The sequence below is a fragment of the Limulus polyphemus genome, unplaced genomic scaffold (genome assembly GCF_000517525.1).
Source record: "Limulus polyphemus unplaced genomic scaffold, Limulus_polyphemus-2.1.2 Scaffold424, whole genome shotgun sequence".
NCBI lineage: Eukaryota > Metazoa > Arthropoda > Merostomata > Xiphosura > Limulidae > Limulus > Limulus polyphemus.
Genome location: NW_013666034.1, coordinates 231,110 through 235,756, shown reverse-complemented (window position 1 = coordinate 235,756; position 4,647 = coordinate 231,110). Strand labels below are relative to the sequence as shown.

At 35.3% G+C, this 4,647-nt stretch overlaps 1 protein-coding gene across 1 annotated transcript in view; it reads right to left on the bottom strand.

The window, feature by feature from the left end:
- LOC106458169 (pair-rule protein odd-paired-like) overlaps positions 1 to 4,647 on the bottom strand; it is a 15,648-nt gene that overhangs the window by 1,971 nt on the left and 9,030 nt on the right. The window lies entirely within an intron of this gene.

Here is a 4,647-nt window from a genome sequence, read left to right as displayed (position 1 = left end):
ACATTCCGTTATGAATACACGGGCTGTTCATGTCTCCTAACAAAACACTCTCGATGTCTTGCCACATCTGAAAGTAAGAAAGTAAAACTAAAAACATTCCGTTATGAATACACGGGCTGTTCATGTCTCCTAACAAAACACTCTCGATGTCTTGCCACATCTGAAAGTAAGAAAGTAAAACTAAAAAAAAGTGGCATAACATTTTAGATAACACGGAGTATGTACAAAGATCTGAAACAAAAACATTAAATTTATTTCCCGGCATTGAGTGTGATAAACGTTGGCAGAGAATTAATTTCATCAGAACCATAGAAACGAAGGAACTGTGTTTTAACAAGAATCGGACTGGTCAGTGGTTAGGGGCGATTGTCTGGTGTTCTGTTTAGTTTAGCTTGGCATGGTCTGATGGTTACGGCACTAGACTCGCAATCTGCGGGTTGCATGCTCGAATCTCATCACCGAACATGCTCGCCCTCTCAGCCTTAGGAGCGTTATAAGTGACGATTAATTCCACTATTCGCTGGTAAAGAGTAACCCAAGAATTGGCGGTAGGTGGTGTTGACTAGCTGCCTTCTTTAGTATGTCAATATATACTATATCAGTACATATATATATATATATGTGTGTGTGTGTGTGTGTATTAATGTATTAAATATATCTAATATATTTAAAAATTAGGTTTGTTTGTTTGAAGTTAAGCGCAAACTACACAATGGGCTATTTGTGCACTGCCCACCACGGGTATCGAAACCCGGTTTCTAGCATTGTAAGTCCGCAGACATACCGCTGTGCCACTGGGTGGAGTGGGATCAAAAATTAGGGATGGCTAGCACAGATAGCCCTTGAGTAACTTGGCGCGAAATTCAACCAACAAACAAGAATTAAATATCATTGGTACTATACCTATATAAACAATAAGTACCACTAATCATCATATGTCTGAATAATAATGGTATTTGGTATTATACCTATATAAACAATAAGTACCATTAATCATCATATGTCTGATTAATAATAACTAAATAAACGTTTATAAATTTGTCAGTATCTACACGCACACACGCATATATATATATATTATTATTATTAGGAGAAAATGACCAGTCCGTGCGTTAAAGTAAACTTCACCACTCTAGAACAATAAACTTATTAAGAGTACCCACTGAAGATACAATACTAGTAATCTTTGTTTAGATGAATTTTTAATGTTAGATTATAGAGATAGATTTTAAAACGTCCAAGAATTAAAGAATTGGTTTGTTCTTGTTCGAGAAGTAATATTTTAATGATCGCACTGTGGAAAATAATATTTAATCTTGAATTCCAGACTCTTTGTTTTATTAGTTCTATAGATGTGTGTGTGTGTGTGTATATACTTTTACAGCGTCAAAGAGCTACATACAGTTCAATAGAACCGCCATGTACTTGATCTGCTCCTCTCTTTGCAAGGCATGAAATAATTGGGTGTGGTTCAGTAGGAGTGAACTTCAGGAGTCTGTTAATCGAACTGGCGCGTTTTAGAACTAGACAAAGTAACGTTTGTTACACTGTTATCTCTTTACCTGGTGTTGTTTACCTATAAATGTATATACTTTAACTGGGCATGCTCACTGACTTGGTATAGTGAATCCTCTATGTGAAAGATGTAACGGAAATTTCGGCTTAGTTAGATTCTTATTTTCTTGCAACATGCTGATCCAGAAAAAAAATATCATTCGCATAAACACTTTTTACAAACAAGCTCAAAGTATGCAATTCATTTAATTGCTAGATGCTAACATATCAGTCAGAAAATAACAGGTGTCACAGGCAGACTGAGACATTTGTCGTGAGCCTAAATACAGACAGGCTTAACAATTGTTAGTGACGTTAGACATGGTCAACGTATTTCAAATTTTTTCATTAATTCTTTTCAAGATGGTTATGCTATATAAGAGCATGGATTCAAATCCTGGGTTAGATATTGTATTTGCTTTCAAAAATTATTTATTTATCTTCCAGTTAAAATAGGGCACGAGTTGACTGTGTGGTGGAACCCTGAATTTTGGAGCTGGCGAATCGGGTTTGAATCCGTGAGATACCACAAAACATTCCCCTCACTTTAAGCTGTGGGTGCGTTATAAGAGTGACAGTCGACCCCTTAACGTAGATAGTGGGTGGTAGGGTGCTGGTGACTGTCGTGGCTTCCCTCTGGTCAGTATTTTAAAATTAGGGACAACGGTATATAGTCTTAGTAGCTTTGTCATAAATACAAAGTACAAATTCATCTAAATTGAATTTTATTTAGCTAAACCTATAAAGAAGAGCACCTTATTTTCCTTTAATTCTTACATAATTAAATTTTGATTTCATCACGGAAATATATTAAGAAATATGCTTCTTCTGAAAGTTAAGTTCTGCTATGGGGGTTAACATGCATAGAGCAACATAACTATCCGTAGCGTAGACAGTTTGATGTTAAGCCCAAATATACATAATGGGCTATCTCTGATCTGCCCACCGTGAATATCGAAACCCGATGTTTAGCGTTATAATCCTTCAGACTTACTGCTAGGCCAAATGAAGCACAAGAAAATATTTTCACTGCTTTTTTAGATTTTACTGAGATATAATATTGTCTTGGTTCTAGCATTTACAGGCTAATGATTTGAATCCCTACTATAAACTCTAAGATTGAAGAAGCTAAACACATTAAATTAGATTTTTATAACGATAATGTATCTAATATCTAGCACGTAAAACCACATGACAGAATTTCACACCATCACTTTCTGCTAACATATGAACTTCACACCGCTTTATTTTACAGACACTTGGTTCTATACCGTTACATCGCTATCCGAATTTCACACCATAACATTTTATCAGTGTTTGGATTTCATACCACAATACTGTACCAACTCTTGGCTTCACACCACGATACCGATATCTGAATTTCACAAAGCAGTATTTGGCTAATGCTTGTATGTCACACTACTACTTTCTAATAACACTTTGTTTCACCACACTTTATTTTACACACTTCATTTCCCACTACATTAAAACACTGACACTTTTTCACCACACTTTAATTTACAGACATTTCATTTCACACCACATTAAAACACTGACACTTTTTCACCACACTTTAATTTACAGACATTTCATTTCACACCACATTAAGATATTGACTCTTTTTTTCACCACACTTTATTATAAAGGCACTTCATTTCACACCACATTAAAACACTGACACTTTTTTCACCACATTTTACTTTACAGACATTTCATTTCACATCACATTAAAATACTGGCATTTTTTTCACCATACTTTATTATACAGGCACTTCATTTCACACCACATTAAGATATTGACACTTTTTTCACCACACTTTATTATACAAGCACTTCATTTCACACCACATTAAAACACTGACACTTTTTCACCACACTTTATTTTACACACATTACTTCATTTCACACCACATTAAAACACTGACACTTTTTCCACCACACTTTATTTTACAGGCACTTCATTACACACCACTTTGTTTCATACCACTAAATTCGATCACTACTTATAATTCAGTCTTTGCTTGTAAACGATCTTATCTTCATTATCCGCGACTAGCAACAATTAATAATATATTTATAGAGATATCAGAGGTGTTAGGTTTTTATCAGGTATATGTAGGAGTTTTTATCATATGTGTTTAGTTTCTATCAGTCGTGTTATGTGTTTTAAAGTGGTGAGGTTTTTTCCAAGTGGGTGTATTTTTATCTGGGGTGTTGAGTTTTTACGGTGCCTTCCGAGTATTCAGGTACGTTGAGTTTTTATCAGGCGTGTTATGTTTTTGTTATTTTTCGGGGGCGTTATCAGGAGTGTTGTGTTTTTCAGACGTATTTAGTGTTAACAGATATGTTGAAGTTTTCAGCCTTTTTCTTCATGAAAAACGTGCATATAAATCATATTACGGTAATGCCAGTATTGCGACTTATCAAAAACAATAGCCCGTAAAAAAAAAAAAAGAGTTTTAAATTACATTTATATTTTCGGGAAATGTTGCCTTATATTTTCCATTAATGTTGCCTTACAAGCACAGTTGATGTTAAAGAGAGCAAATAATTTATTACATGATATGAAACTCATAGAAAATGAGATGATGATGTTTCGAATAAAGTAAAAATATGTGTACAAAATATTAATATACGTTGCACCATATTATTTTAGCATCGACATTCAATCATACATTTGTGTTTCAGAGCTTTCACGCAAAGCTAAACAAAGGGTTATCTCTCCATTGTTATCCCTAATTATGAAATAATAAACTAGAAAGAAAGCAGCTATAGAGAACCCACCGCCAAATCTTGAGCCACTCTGACCAAACAGCAGGATTTGATTGTAACTCTTAAAACGCACCCATGGAGTTAAACTATGAAGCGTATTTTGCGAGCATGGGGATGCAAACCAAGAATCCTCCGATTCACAATCCGAACACACTTCCTACTAAACCTTCATCACCGATTATACTTACCCTTGATAAATTGGATAATCAAGTGAAACACATTCATGGCGCCCGGGATGGTCAGGTGGTTAGGGAGCTCGACTCGCGATCTGCGGGTCGCGGGTTCGAATCCTCGTCACACCAAACATGCTCGCCCTTTCAG